Here is a 16,693-nt window from a genome sequence, read left to right as displayed (position 1 = left end):
CTGTCCGGCGCTTGTCATTACCGGTCGCATGATAAAATCAATAATCGATGCCAAACATACTCTACGTCGTTCTAGCAAGCGGACGTCGAATCACCTCGTCGGGTACTAGCATGCGTCGCGTCGATCGTAGGATGGCGATGGATGTACATGCGTGTTGTCGCAAATCGCATTAATGAAAAATCCGGTTAGGACGCGCGCACGTTTTCAGTTGCATGCAAGTTTCAATTCATGATACAAGAGTTTTGTTCTCTTTCTCCCTTTTACTTTACCGAGGATGTTAATTATTTCTAGTTTTATCCAGCTATATTTCGTATTTGCTATGGCGCTTGGTTTTTCACCGAGTATATCGTGCTCATTAATGTTAAGAAAGTTTACGACAATTGCTCTTGCAAAAAAGCACAATGTACGATCTAGCCGTCGTGCTAAATTTACCACAGCTGCATAAAAGTACATTTCTACTTTTAAAGAAGCATAACTGGCTAAATCTTTTTCTTGTATCTTTCTGAATAAGAGTTCGTAAAGATCATAAAATATTCTCACGTTACAAAGTTACTGGTTAAGTTAATTAAGCTAGTTTTTGATGAAAATCTACTTGAAATTAATCGAAGGAGTTATAATTGACTGTTTAACATCGAACGTTAGGCAATAGAAGAAATACCGTTCTTCCTAAATTAAACATGATGTTTCGGAAAAAATTGCAATCGCCATGACGAGATGCATATCTAAGGTGTCTTGAGACGCGTAAAGAGAGATTCACGTGTCCGCTTTGCAGGTCGTCCATTATCGACGAACGACATAATCGTCCGATTCGATCATCGGACGGCGTTATGTCATTGGCTAATCCCCGTTGAAGTATTCCCGTCCAGGTCACCCATTAACCCCGATTCGCCAGTAATATCTCGCATTCAGTTCTATTGCGCGAATGCATATATTCGCGGTATCTCGGCACCGCGCGGCGATGCAGCGTCCGTGCGCGCCGAATAACGCGTTACCGCTTGCCGCTCGGCCATTAAAAAAGTTACGGCGGCGTAAATGAAGACGCATTTTCGCATGGGAGAAAGAGGAAAAGAGAAAATACGCGGTAGAACGTAGAACATAGAAGTAGAACGCGCGCGAATAGCGCTGTTGGTGCCGTCGAACGACCGATATAAAAAGGGTCTCCCCGTATATAATCAATTTACTCGTATTATCCGATTCCCCGGTAATAAGGAAAGACGGCACTTCGCCGCGTAAATATCTCTCAGCTGTTTACGCGGAGAAAACGGTTTATTGCGCTGCACGACGGTCGGTCGGTCGGTCGGTCGGTCCCTCGGCCGAACCGCACGTGATAATTGCGTTGCGTTTGAGGGACGCGTCAGATTTTCTTAATTAGACGGCAGCCAGCCAGCGGCGGCTCAAAGGCGCAAATTAAGACCGCGCGGACGACTCGGATAACCGAGTTGTAACTTCGCGACTGGGTGGAGCGCACGGACGGAATGAATGGGAGGTTAAGGACGGATCAATGAGGGCACGGGGATAGCACGATTGCTTTCCGCGAGGGGAAAGGGACAGGGGATTAATTGAAATCCCGCGACGACGCCGTCGGGTCAGCGATTCGCAGAGACTCCCGTGGTGTACGAAACTTTGGGAGCTACACGGGGGCGTACACACCCCGCAAACCGCGTCACTCTCCCCGTGTATACTGCAGAATCGGAACTTTTGGCGAACCGCGCGCGTATACCGTGAAATAAGACTGATTTAGAGTTCACAATATCGATTAACTGTAGCTTAGCCAGGTTATCGCCTATCGTCCGTCTCGTTGGTCTTGCAACCGAGGTCGCCAATTAGGCAACGATAACCGATCGCACCTACTCGTTCAAGCTACCAGAGATAATCTTAGAAATTTTACAAGCAAATTATGCACACGCATATAGATAGATTTAATATTTTTTTTATCTCTGCCAAGTGCAGCAAAACAATTACTGAAATGCAGGAATGCAATATTGAAGGAAGTCGGTAGGAAATATCAGAATCATGCGGATCAGCTAAAATAAGAATTATGAAAGAAAATCTGATGTCTCGCTTTAGTTATAGAATGCCGTTCTTGTGTTTCACGCTTATAATGATATTAATAAAATATAATGATATTAATGCGCCGCTGATCACGCTTAACCCGTTTCTTGTCGAAAACGAAAACTTATAGCAATCCTACTAAACGATGGAAGAATGATGAACCTAAGCGATGAGATGTTTGCTTCAGCAACTTGTCAGAAAAGTTGTCTAACGGAGAAAATTGATGATGCCGCCCATCCTGCCGCGTACGGGAATGTAAGATAATAATGCGGTGCAAAAGTTCTGTTGATGCGTGTAACAATATATTTCGAGCGACTTGACGTTCGCTGATGACGCGACGTTTAAAAACCCGGCGCGTTCCGCCGTGATCTCCCGAGATTCCATCGATCACCGCATCACCGGACATTCCGTCGCAAACAAAAATAATTCTATTCGCGCAAACGCGGCGAAATTCGAGCGAGCCCGTCGATCGCATCCGTTCATCAATTCGCGTTCTCGTCGAGGAATGGGAGCTTCTTCAGCGCGTTTGTTCCGCTCTCTCCTGAGAATTATCGCTTCTCGAACACTCGGCAAGAGAAGTTGCTGCAGTCAACAGACAGAAAAAGGGAAGCAGACAGCCACCAAGGAATGAAATACGAGTCGGTCCGCGCTGATACGCCGCGAAAACTCGCGGATCCTTCGGAAGATTCTTGCTTAAGCCGCAAGAGCCGACCAATCCGCGCGGCGAAGGATACAAGCGCACGATATGATCGCGATAAGCCGTTAAACTACTAAAATATGCAACTTTGCTTTTGTTCATTGTCGTATCGTCTAAAAATCTTTTGTTTTTAAAATAAGATTAACTTTGTTGATGAGAGATTAATATTTATATTTTTATAATTTATATCAAATATCTCTTCGTTTTGCTTTTCCATTGCAAAAAATGCTACCGAGTTGAACAAATATAAATGCTCAGCCTGGGTTGAAAGTACTGCAACGCATAAAATCTGTAAAAGTGAACCAAAAGTTTCGGAGTGATTTCTGTCTTACCAGTAAAGAACGTCCCGGCGGCGGCGCGCCGAAAAAATTTGAAGACGATTTGAACTTGAGCAATTGTTAAATGAAAATCCCGCTTATACTCCAAGATAAGCTTGCGTTACAACTAGGAATAAGCCGCAAATCAATTTCCGTTCACTTAAATGAACTGGGAAAGATTCAAAAAGTAGATCGATGGATTCTACATGAGCTCAGCTCGGGAAGCAAGCAGAGGAGATCGACACGGCAATGTCCTTCCTAACAATGTAACATGTAAATGAAGGACTTTTTGTACAAAATAAATACTGGCAGAAAGTAGATTTTAACCCTAAAAGAAAAAAATTGTCTTTTTCCTGGATTGATCCTGACCAACCATCGACATCGACCGAATATTCACACAAAATAAGTTTTATTGTCTATTTTCTGAGATATTTCATTTATTAATTTTTTATAATAAAAAGAATAGAAAGTTTAACAATGTTATTATTTCGAAATATACAAAAATTGTAATAGAATTTATATTGGTTATACTATATTATACGCATGTATATATGTTGTGTTTATGAATCAGATGAGGATAAGGCACCATATTGGATTTTAATTTCTGTAAACTCCATGGTAATTTAGAGGTACTGCAAACAAGGATAATAAAAAATACATGGTAATTTCATGAGGCCTGATGCTAATCCGCACTGGGCGATATCTCACGCACGAGCGACGACGCCGTTTAACCGGATAAGATCTCCTCGGAACCGATTTCGGAGCGAAGAGTTGCATTTGCTTCGACAGCGGATCCAATGCCGTGCGATTCCACGTAAACAAGTCTCGTGCTGCTTCTTATCCGACGCAACGCGCTGCACACAGCAAACTCGTTAAAAGTTACCACAGCGCCCGATTAAGATAACGTCGTGCGCGAAACACCTTACCCCAATTTCCGGACCCCTTGTGGATTAATAGATCCGTACTCGATATCGATTATCGTTCTCGTTATTATCGCGGGACCATCCTCGCGATCGGTAAACAACTCAACAGCGCGATCATGCGATTTGTTAATTGCGTCATTTTAAACTTGCCAAGTTACAGCGAGAAATCGAGGAACGTGCATTGAGAACATCTTAACATGGGCTTCTTCACGGTAGTCGGTTTTCATCTTAAAAATTCCCAAAGATCACGTCGACGTTGATGGATGTCGATGTGACGAAACATTGAAGATTTCGATGGGATGGTACAAGAAAATTAATATTGGTGCATTGAATAGATCGATGCAACATACATTGAGCACTCAACACAATAAGAAACAATTAATAATTCACCGAGACGGAAATCTATTTCGCAATAAGATTGCAGCTGAGGACAAATATATATAGATTAGATTTAAAAGGGGATACCTTCTGGTCCAAAGTGTGTCTTGCAGTCGGGTAAGAAAAGAGGCTGGTGGGACGAAGGGATCGACGAAAGGGCGAGAATAATTAATCGATGGCGCACATTGAGATTTTGCTCACGAAGACCTCAAGAGAACGCTATTTCTGTTTACGTTCTTGGCCTATTTATTTGTGCACATTTGTGCGAATCGAGAACGCGCCAATCCGTCTTCGTTGCGGATTCACTCGTTTGCAAGGCCGTCCCGGAGGGTAATAATCATAATTTGCCGGCCATTGTTTCGCAGATAATTAAGTTCTTGCTCTTGAAGCGCGCGTTGGGCTCAGCGTGTTTCTGCCTGCTACGTTGGCGTCTTTGGCAATCTGGAGAAAAACCATTGCGGGCTATCGTCCTCGTTCGCGCGAGCGAACCAGACACATTCATAGGTAAGTATTTGGTGCTCCTGATCCTCGCAAATACGATCGCAGCTTCTCTCCGCGGGAATTATAGTAACGCACGGTGAAACTGTGTATATACCGGATATCGATTCTGTCGCGCTCGGCCCGTTGCTGCTGTTGATTTGCGAGCGAAACCGTGAGCCAAACGTTTCTTTATGCAGCGACTTATGAAAGCTTTATCGGTGAAACGTCCTCGTTACCTCGCCGGCATCGCAAATCAGACTGGCTTTTTGATGTTTCGGATTGGGACCTTAATCCGTTTGTCGATTGTAGGAGGGATGCAAATGTGATTACTACCGGGAAAGATCCATTACGAAAGAGCTAAGTTCAACCACCAGCATCGAGGAAGGAACGAGAAAAAAAAATGCATAATGAGCATCGATTTAACAAGAAAGTCAGCCACTTATCTCGACGTTGCTTCTAACCGAACAATCCTTAATGAATCCAGTCGAAATACTTATTTGACTTCCAACATATTACGTTATTTCTGGCGCTAGTTTTTTACCTGTTAATACGTCTCGGCGCACATATAGATTATCCCATTTGGTCAATTTTTTTCAAACGAAAATAAACATTACAATATGACTAAATATTTCAAAAGAATCCAAATGACAGTCAAGTGACGAGATGTTTAATGCAAATGTTAATTTCCACAACGAAGTCTATTTTGTCTGAAAAACAAGATATTTGAAAAAGATCCAACAATAGCTGACTTGCATATTTTAGCAAACAAAAATGATCCTATCGATAAAATAGGTCTGAGAAATGTTGCAAAATTGCAATAATGATGAATATCCGTCTTATTTTAGCTGAGAAGACTAATATAATTTCTGATAAGAAATATCGTTCCCTTTGTAAATTAAATTGCCATGAGCGTTCCATGTAAAACCAATATCGCAAAAAGTGTGAACGAGTTTTATTAATCATTACGAAGATAACAGAAACACTGATTAAAAACTCTCGAACACGGCAGCGAAATTACCTGTTACTCGTGCCGTGAATTTTCCACATCGATCATTTGGACGTGGCACTGCCGAAAACGCTTCGCGCTTTATATCGCGGCGGCGGAAGATTCCATCAAGTTTTCAACTGCAGTGGTAGCGGCGAAAACTTCGTCGCACAGGCGGCCGGTACACGGTTGAGGCTGGCTACTCGCCACACGTACACTCTTTCGTCACACCGTTCCTGTTCCCCCTTCCTCGCTGCCAGCCCTGGATAAATTACGCTAGATATCTGCATACAAAACGGCCCGGGAAAATTAAAAACACAAACAGCGAGTGGGAGCGCGCCCCCCTCGGCCCATCTCGTCCGACCTCTCACCCTTCGTTGGGGTCGCGTTCCTACTCTTGCACTTTCTCTCTCTCTCTCCCTCTTCGGCCACGAGCTTCGGCCATATACCGGCCGCCGTTTCCCCCGAAGCGGTAGCGACGCTATCGCATTATAGCGCTGGGCCACCAATCTTGTAAATTGCCTTCCGCTGAGAGTAGAAATCATAAGTTTTCCGGTAATCAAATGATTCATCGCGCAGCGCTGCCAGACGGACTAGCGACGACGTTGTCGCAGCGCAGTGAGACACCTCGATTGCGGAACTTGCCAATGCGAATTATCATGTCCCGCTAGCAGCAAATGAAGCTCTTCTCATCGGGTATTAGTATAAGATTGAAAAACCGAAAATTTCCGACTTACAAGAATATATCGAAAATATATATTCGAACTGATCTAATTAGCGTTGAACCGCTGCTAATACAGCAAGCTTTCTCGCGTGCCTCGAGAAATTTAGACCTAAATTTAATTGAATTAAAAATTTCGAATTCAAACTTGCTTAGCAATACTTGGAATAATATAATAGACAAAAGTCTTTAATCTCTTTTCCTTTATATACAAGCGAATATATTCTTGTTATTTGATCTGAAAATCTCAGATAAGCGAAAGTAAGGAAAATTAATCGAAGCAACTTGGACCGAGCTAATACCGCAGATAGTAAGTTTCGCGTAGTCTTTGCGCTCGAATTAAGAATAAGAACGGGGATGCGTTTTCGCCTGAACGGCGCGTATAAGAAGCGCGGAGCTCTCTGATTTATCGGCCACAAATCACGCGGGCTAGAGAAGGAGCTTGATTTTTATTGGCCGCAGTTACTTCCAATACATCATTCGTGGAACTCGGTGCCGCTATCCTCGTGGATCGCGCGCTCTCCTCGGGCCATTGCTTTCTCGTGGATTGCGCCGATGAACTCGCTCATTCGATCTCGTGTTCTCGAAGCCCGCGATAATTCCACCTCTCGCGAAAGGAGCCGTCAAGGAAATCCGTGCGGTAATCGGTGCACGTAGCACCGTGTTCGCAGACTAAAGTCGTCGAGGTCGTCATCGTCGTCGCTGATTTAGACGCGCACGGTCCACCGGTTAATAATCGATACAACCGCGGGAGTATTTAACGCGAGTTTTCATTAACCGGTGATTTACGATGAGCAACCGACGTTTTATGGTAGCGCGCGTGTAATATCACGCCAATTGCAACGATAGCACTCTTCGGAGATTAATTTTGCGTGAACGCGACCGCGCGGCGGACGCGTTCCGCGGAACGCCGCCGTAGTTATTGATCGAACATTAGTAGGGTAATGATTAATTGATGATTATAATTGCATTAAGTACCGCTCGCGGTAATAGTAGAAATTACATTAATTATTCCAAGTGCTCGGTCGAAATAATTACATGATCGCTGGAGCACTGATAGCTCATCCCCTTCGCGTGGAATTGTACGAGCAAGGATATCGCTGAATGTACATTCGACGATTTCGGAAGCCGAAATATATCTCCCGCATGTTGTCACGAATGCATCCACGTTACAGTATTGATATCACTATCGTCGTAATTGAACGCATGCCGTGTTCGGTAAATCGCCGAGGAAATCTATTTGCGTGATAGATACAACCAAGCGATAAACCAGTCACTGTATTAATTAAAACTCGTTTAAGCGTCACACGTGTATATGTGTATACGAGAATATAAGTATTACATTGTCTCTACATCTATCAGACACATCCGTCTGACTGAGATCTGAAAATTTCAAGGATCAAACTCCCAGTTAAAATTCAGAATCAATTCTAGTTACCAATTAAAATCCAGAGTGATCACGTTAAAAATCAATGAAGGAAAAAATTGACGCTCTTCTATCAATTTTGAATAGGGGATAAGATCGCTTTGATCAAGACGGGTGGAAGGATATTAATTTCATTCCTGCAGAATGCATCGCCAATTCCGTAAAAATACCGCGCCCTCATTCAAATGTGAATTGAGCTGTCCCTCTTTCCTTTTTCGTTATTCTATCCACAGTCATAGTCGGCGAGAAAGACCGCGACTAAACCTCCGACAGCCGCCCCAATGAGGACGCACCGCTGAAGTATTCATGCGTCATAGAATTAACCTACAGCGTCTCGAGGTTCAAGACTTAATTTAAAGTCAGACGGCGTAGAGAAAGCTCATAAATACGTGACCGACGCTCACACACCCTCAAACACAGCCAGCGGCCACGTGCAGTATGCGACGAATGGCCACATAAGCGCACGCGCGTATATTTCTCCGCCTTGGGCCCATAGGCGATACCATGAGAGGGTGAATAGCGTAAAGACAGCCTAGGGAATTTCCCATCGACCCTTCAGTTAGCAGTCCTCCCGTAATCTATTAGGTGTGCAAATTAGTTCGGTGCTTTTGTTGAAGAAATTGAACTTTTATTAGAAAAAAATAATAAATATGTCAAATATTTGCGAAATATTCCTCATTATTTTCTAATAATTCTTTTCTCCATCTATCAGGCAGTTGATGGATCGCTTCTCGAAAAAGAGAAAGTAAATAAAGACTCACTTTCTTAGAAAAAAGCATTAAGTTTCATTCGCGCCTAATATTATTTAAATGATAAAATTGTCGCGTATAATTTTTCTTTCTCTCTCTCTCTCTGTTTTAAGTAATGAGATATAAACAGGTAAAATATATTAGGCAGTGTAGAAAGAAATTTTCCGTTGTCTACTGGAGTAGGTTTACTCAGCAACCCAATGTATGCAGTTGTATATATGTACTTATATTACATGCACTTATTATACTATATAATAATTCTATAGGTAGAAGACGTTATATAGATACAAAAAGCCCAATAGAGAAACGAATTGCAGTTGCATGAGCAATGGTTTGTACACCTCTTTCCTACTGTTAAATACACTCCGGTAACTTTAACTAACTGAAATTTATTCATTTCAAATTTATTCGTATTCATCATTTATCAACTTATCCTTTAAGATTAACGAGAAAAGTTTCGTATTAGGTTGCAATCTACTCGCGAGTACAAAGTTCCATGCATGTACATTTACGAGAGTGATATCGCGAACACGTCCGGCACGGCAACAAGCGATATCCCGCCCGGCAACCCCGGCCGCCGAGAGCCGCGGTGTTGCATCGCGTACGGGCACAGGACGGAGAGATGGTGTTTTATAGGTGCCCCCATTACAATCCGTCTTTTATATCAATTTCATTTCCTTAAAAGTATTTTTACTAGTAAGGCAGGCTGCGCGACGAATAGCACCCATTCGTAAAACCGAATACGACTCTCAACGTGGGCAGCGGACTTTAATGCCGGAGACGGCGCCGCTATGATCAACGACGTTTTACTCGAACCGCTCGTCTAAACGCTCGGACTAAAAACACCGTCACGAATTTACACTGTTTGTAAGTACAGGATTTTCGCGAATGATTTTTCTCGTTTTCGATTCTTCTCGTTCAAATGACTAAATATAATATAGGAAATAGTTATCAACGTGTATATCCAGACCAAGCATTCGTATGTCACTACTATAGCAGGAAGAAGGTATCAAAAGTTGAGTCGCTGCAGAGCTTCTCACTCTATGTACAAAATGTCGAAACATGAATTATCAAAATGCGTTTATATAAAATATTTTAAGTAAATATTACTACATTTGTACAATAATCATTCATATACGTATATAGCACTTGACAACTTTATATACATGTTTGGTACATCTTGTTACATACGTATTTGATGTACACGTCATTGATAGTTACTTAATGATTTACTTTTCGTCTGCTGTAAACACTGTGAATTTTGCCATGACTAAAATGTGGATTGCGAGGTAGCATGATAAAACCATCTGAAACCATAAAATAGCGCGTTGATTACATTAATCACTATTCTTAAAGTTGCAAATGTAATGAAAAAATTAAACGCCGCATAGAAACTTGAATCTTTATGTATAATAACATATATTATAACCGCAAATTGCAGCAAAATATTTTGTCGTGTATTATTGTCCGCGAATATCGAATACGTCCTGCCGTTGACTGTGCAATGCGCAGCGCGTAACGACCCTGACAGTCATAGTCGGCCATTGCAATACGCCCGTCATGCCAGCAGCGTGTGCAGTGTCCTTTTATAGTTAACGCGTATGTAACTTGGCAACTGGGAAGCAATCACACACGGCACATCCTGCTGATCCGACAACGCGGCAATGTTTCTGAATCGTAGCGCGCGCACTTCCGCTTGCAAATGCCGCGGCGGAATCCGGCGGGCTCGATAATTCTCCAGGCAACACGGACAATCAAATTCTGGGGACACGATCGCTAACACGTGTGAGTATATTAGTGCTGCTCTCCCGGCCTCCTCCTACCCTCTCCTCCCTATTGCTGCATCCCGTCGCATGCAGAATACATGTGGCGCGTATCTGCATACCTACCTCACCAATTACCATTCCCAGTATCTGTACAGGACCGGCGAAACGTTTCACGCTGCGCGCGGATCATATTGGGTCCGTTAAATTATACAGGACTATGGGAGCTCTCTTTCGTCCGCCCGCGGATTCTCTAGAAAGCGAAATGGTTTATTGTGCATGCGCGTTTAAAGACCCATTACACGGGACACGCACACGCGGGCGGGGGTTGTACACTCTTAGATTTGCGTGCGGACACGGACACGTTCGTTCGCGGCGAATCGGAAGTCCCAGGCCAACCACGTGGCAACGAAATGAAAGATCGCGCGGCATAAAAACCGGCGACTGCATACCGGCTGTATAATCCGTTTCCCTTAATCCCCTTGTCGGTATTTATAATTCAGAGCGTAATTTTCCACCGCGTGCGCGCGCGCTCGCTCGCTCGCTAGCCGCCGAGATCCGGCGGGCGCGTTCCGACCCATCTCCGCCCGCGCGAACATCGAATTCGCGTATAATCCCGGGGAATCTTTCGAAGCGTATGAAATTCTAACGAACCCGTTGCGCGCACATGTGTAACGGAATACGTAATTCTGTATAAACACACGCGGACAGACTTATCTGGGAAGAGTCTTACTCGTAAACGCTCATTACGGAGAAAACACAGCTCGCGTGCTCGCATCATCGTGAGACCCTTTCGAGTCTTCGAGTCCATCTTAATCCGCTTTAGTTTCGCTACTGAAAATCGCGAAAGCGCCCAATGTACCACCGAATATCACCGAAAAATATTCGCAATAGGATTCGAAAAAAAGTAGGTCGCCAATCGATACACAGTATATATATATACATGTATAAAAGTATACGCGTGATATACGACGAGCGAATCATGATAATCCGCAATGTTCCAAAAATGAAACTGCGATATATCCATCGAGGATAAATTGATGGATTAGCATAAAGAAGAGCGATGCGTGATATACGTCCGAAATATATATCCCCTGATATTGCTACGCCAGATATCTCAATATTAGCATAAGCTCGTAAATACTTTCCGCTTGATGCGAATTTTTCTCATCTCCTCTTTCTCCTTTTCCGCCGATATATCCGGCGCGTTAATGTCAGGCGCAACGACGTCGACGGTCTCCCGGCCATATTCCCGATATATTAACTGTTTTTGTATAGAGTATGAAGAGTGAGATACGTGAGGTTGATAAAACGCGTACTTATCCCGGGGATGGAGATATATTATGCGATCGAGGTCCCTTTGACCCGCTCGCCGCGTGTAGAACGCTCGGCAAGGTTCTATCCAACTTTACGGCGATAGTGCGGGGCATCGGAAATCGACGCATCGATCTCGCAGGGCGGAGAGAAACTGGACGGGGGTAAATTGTGGGTCAAAGGTTGGGGTTAGTCTCGACGCGTCAGCACTTTAGCCCTCGTTAATGACGTCATTTACCAGTCTCGGGGCGCACTAAGCCGAGCGTGAACGCGCAGCGAAAGAAGGAACGGGCGATTGACCGTTGAAATCCGGCGCCTCGCGATTTCGCGAACACACTGTATCGAGGGACCGGCGCACCATCCATGATGATATTTTCTACGACACCCGTTGAATATTAACGCGGCCCCAGGTCGATACGACACACACGTTATATGACGTTATGAATACGGAATTAAAATGGTAAAACGGCCGGTTTCAGCTTGACAATATTTAAAATTTAAAGCGTCGCTTTTGCGAATTATGTATTTCAAATAGGTGGAAAACGTCAGTGTATGCGGTTTAATTCATGTATAATTAAGTCCAAAATTAAAACTCCGATTACCTTGCCTCGCACATGATGAAACTGTCAGATCGGTATTCAATTTCGACTCGGAGAGTGCCCGCTTACGTAAAATATTAAATGTCCTATTTCGACATTGCTTTGCTACACGGTCCGCGCATATGATTTTCTTACGAGTGACATGATCCAACGACCGATCTCTGTTATCATCCATTTACACTGTTCTGAGTTATAGAAGCAATATCGGGTCAGGTAGAATTTATTAACTTTACGTATCGTTTATCGATACGGCTTTCTGATTTTTTACTGACCGCGTTGCCACGAATGTTGAATCGCAGTTGGAGAGGCTCGTCCAACGCAACGTTCTAATTCCGATTGAACTTTTACAATTCCTTTGAATTTCCGTTCGCCAGGGAGCGAGCGCCGCGAGCCCTCACGAAGTTATCCCAGTCGAGAAAATTGCCGAACTCTATAGGACAAAATTATCTTTCGGTGATTGTCGTTTACATCGTCCAGCAGCTTTCGCTACCGGGCAGGTCCATATCACGCCGAGATAGGTCGACAGTAAGGAGGGGAGGGACAGGCACGCGGAAAGAGGATCCATACAGTCCGCGTACAGAGTCCGTGAGTCCATGGCTACGGCTATAGCTTGCCTCTGCAGTTCGCCGGCTATTTCCCATTTGGCAGGCGAGCCAGACCCAGCACTTTTGGTGCCAACCGATAATTGGACGAATCACAGTCATTCGCTTCGCGCGAACTATTCCTCTCCCCGTCTCTCTTCATCCTTTTTGTCCTTTTCTCTCTCCCCCTCTTTCTCTCGATTGTGCCTAGTGAATGTATCTATCCTCTTTTCGATCGCGCACTCCTGCGTTTTACCCCGTAAGGGTGATCTTCCTTTGCAACTTTGCATTTTGGGTCTAGCTGCTATCTCGCATATATCGATTGGTGCTACACGTGTGTCTGCTTTTTCTCATTCGACTTGTCAAATTTTCTATTTCTATTCTGTGAGCATATGTACATTTTTAGTTCAATTTTATAGGTCTTTCTAAACGATACTTGTATTTACTATATCCACACTTTACTTTGTTATTAATATTGTACACGTTCAAATGTTACAATTAATATTCCGAGAAAATATAGTTTAATACGCTGATTGTACATTTTTAAATATCAATTGGAATACGTAACGCTTTCAATCTTGATTGTGTTAACATACATGTTTTATACACACACACACACACACACACACACACACATATTGTATATATCAATTGATATGTCCCGATTGATATCGGGTGATACATAATAGCGTGCAATATATCCAATATACACATGCGCTATTGATTTGTAATACATTGGCGGAGTTAATTACATCTGGTACCCTTCCACCACAGCAACCGCGATCCCATTAAAAAAAAGAAAGACTAACTACCCAGAGCAACGAAAATCAAATTTTTGCAACGTGTACGTGCAAAATCTCGCGGAGAAATCTCCAATTTCGCTGTTGCACGAATAAACTTCGATAATCGCGATAAATTGGTCGTAAAGTTGTCATAAAAACTCTATACTCCATGCATTTTCGTGCAATACTGTCATTTTCTTTTTGCTAAGCCATCCATGAAATGCAGTTTTTTTCTACCTCTAATTAGATTCCAATTACGTTGTACCGAAGTGAATGATAAGTTTCGCGTATACGAATATGATACGAATGGCGAGTGTTAAAGGGAAGCTCGCAAGCTCGAGCCGTTCTCTCTAGAGTCGCCGAGTATGCTTCTACTAAAACCGCGGGTTTACATTAAAGGCAATCACAAATTCACAGAGCATTAACCTCGCGTTCGCGAGGGTGATAGCGTACAGAGGAGTACGCGCGAAGGGCGCGCGAAGTGGTGGAAAGACGAGCAAACGGGCAGAGGGATACGTACAGTGGTAACGTTACAGGAAGTATGCGCTATCTGCAGGATCCGTGCTATTTGCGTAAAGTGGCCTAACCCTATCCCTATTGCCTCCTATCCGTCCCCTCCAACCTCGATTTCGTGGTAACCATCTACGTTTAGACGGCCTAGGGGGTAATACATTGTTTGCTCTTCGTTCGCTAAACTAAACCGCATTTGGAATTAATTGCACGTTAGGAGGCCGCGAGATAATTAAAGCCGCCCCCCCAATTGCCCACCCCTCTCACCCACTGTTACCCCAGATACGTCGTTAGGATACGCCACTATTGGACATCTTTGTGTTTACATGTAAGGTCTACATAAGGCAGACCTGTTCTATAATAGTCTACAGTCTCATTAGCTCTTGCTTTGATATTTACGAGAAAGCTTTTGCAAGCTTTTGTTGATTTATTTTTTCCGTACCAGACGATTGCAGCACATCCCTTCAAAGCTATGACACTTAAATAGCATCCGTACAATAGCCAAAGCATTATTCATATGATGTTAGCTAATGGATTAAATAGTGAATGAAGAAAACGGCCCTATGGCCGTTTAACGAAGTAATTCCGATTTACTGCGAAGAGAGAAGAATGTAAAATGCTACAAACTGTGCGTACATTTGTCCAAAGACAAATCGAGAATCGCCGTCGAACTTGCGACGAATGATTTTGTGAGGACCCAGGGGAATCATGATGTACGCGGCTCGAAATTGCGAGGACGAGCACGCCGAGCGATAATCGGATCGATCATACCGGGGAATGACTCGCCTGCCGAAGGAAATTGGTCGTTAGTCATTCCACCTGGCCTCCTCCAAGCAGGAAACAATTACGGATTCGTAGTCAACAGAACCGAACCGAGAGAGAGGGGGGGGGGGGACCAGCTAGGAATCGTTCTCTCTTCCCAACTTTCTCTCTTCCTCTCTCGATTCGCGTCCGAGAGAAGCGAACGAGAGGGCAAACACAGCGGCCAAGCCCCTCTCCATCGGTCGATAATCTATACGCTTTTTTTCCCTGCGGAGGAACGCCCACATCGAAGACCAACAAGAAGCCATTGTTTCTCCGCGTACTGCCGGTTTGATTGTGCTAATGAAAAATGGGAAAGTAGTAAAACCGAGCCAATCGAGGGAGGCGCGTCCACCTCCGTCGAGGAGGGTTCGGGCGTCGTGAACGCGGGTAGGAACGGCAAGACCAGAATTGAACGGCATCCAAAAGTGCTCATAAACGAATAACACTCATAAAGGATGAGATATCGAGGGATTATATCGATTATCATATGTCTGGACGCTGTGGAAGCTTTTTGCCCGGCGATCGCGATTACGCGTCGTTTTTCTGACGTATGACGGATATCACAGTCCCGAGTTACTCTTTCACCGATATTGTACGCGAGATTCTATTTCGCAGACGAATGATGTATCGCCCGCAAATACTAAGTTATGTACGCTAGTCGAGACTATCAATCATTTCGTGAATGTAGTAAAATACATAGTAAAAAAAAGTGCTCTTTAACTTTACTTTCCACTTTAGATTCTTAATACAGAAACACTGTCGTTATGCTTCTTTTATGACATGAATTTATATCACGATGAAAGCATAAAAAAATTTCTTTATTCATGATTATCATTTTTTAATTTATGTTAGACATAAAGATGTTTAACGTGTTTATATTCGCACAATTTTGAATAATATATCTATTGTATTACATCAAAAATTATATTCTTAGCCTTTTATGATTTAAACTATTTATTGTTAAATTTATCTACGCATTTCTTACAAGATAAAATGAGTGTTAATAAAATATATTTTTTAATATTTTGATTTTTATCTTTGTTCTTATAATTTTATTACAATCTGCATAAATGTTTTGGAACATTTAATACTAGTTTTCTAAATAATGAAATATATGCGTAGGAACAAATCTTTATTAGTTATAAATTTTATTATAATTTGCATTATCACCAGAAGACCTTTACCATGAATGAGGCTATATCAATGTTGGTAAATTATCTCTGATGGTATTCGATACAACATGCAATATCATTTTGATAGATGGCATTAGCGGTTACTGAGGAAGTGCGAAATTATTTCCGTTACGAAAAATGTATCAAATGCCATTTTTGTACTTCCAATTTACATAAATCCTATTTATATCTCACGGCGATTATTATTAATGTAATTGCTAAACCGTTAATTGGAACGAAAGTTTGTCAATATAGATACATAAATAAAAGCATGTCGGTCACAGAACAGATATGACTAACGTAATATTAATGAATAAAACGTGATAATGATTATCTCATAGCTCGAACTATCAGATTATTTCTCTATCGCTTTTTTATTAATTTACAACTTAGAGATAAATACTTTTTCAGTTCTCCTTAATTTTCTGTTATGTTACGAG

Source organism: Ooceraea biroi, chromosome 7 (assembly GCF_003672135.1).
Source record: "Ooceraea biroi isolate clonal line C1 chromosome 7, Obir_v5.4, whole genome shotgun sequence".
Taxonomy (NCBI): Eukaryota; Metazoa; Arthropoda; class Insecta; order Hymenoptera; family Formicidae; genus Ooceraea; species Ooceraea biroi.
This window is presented reverse-complemented; position numbering follows the sequence as displayed.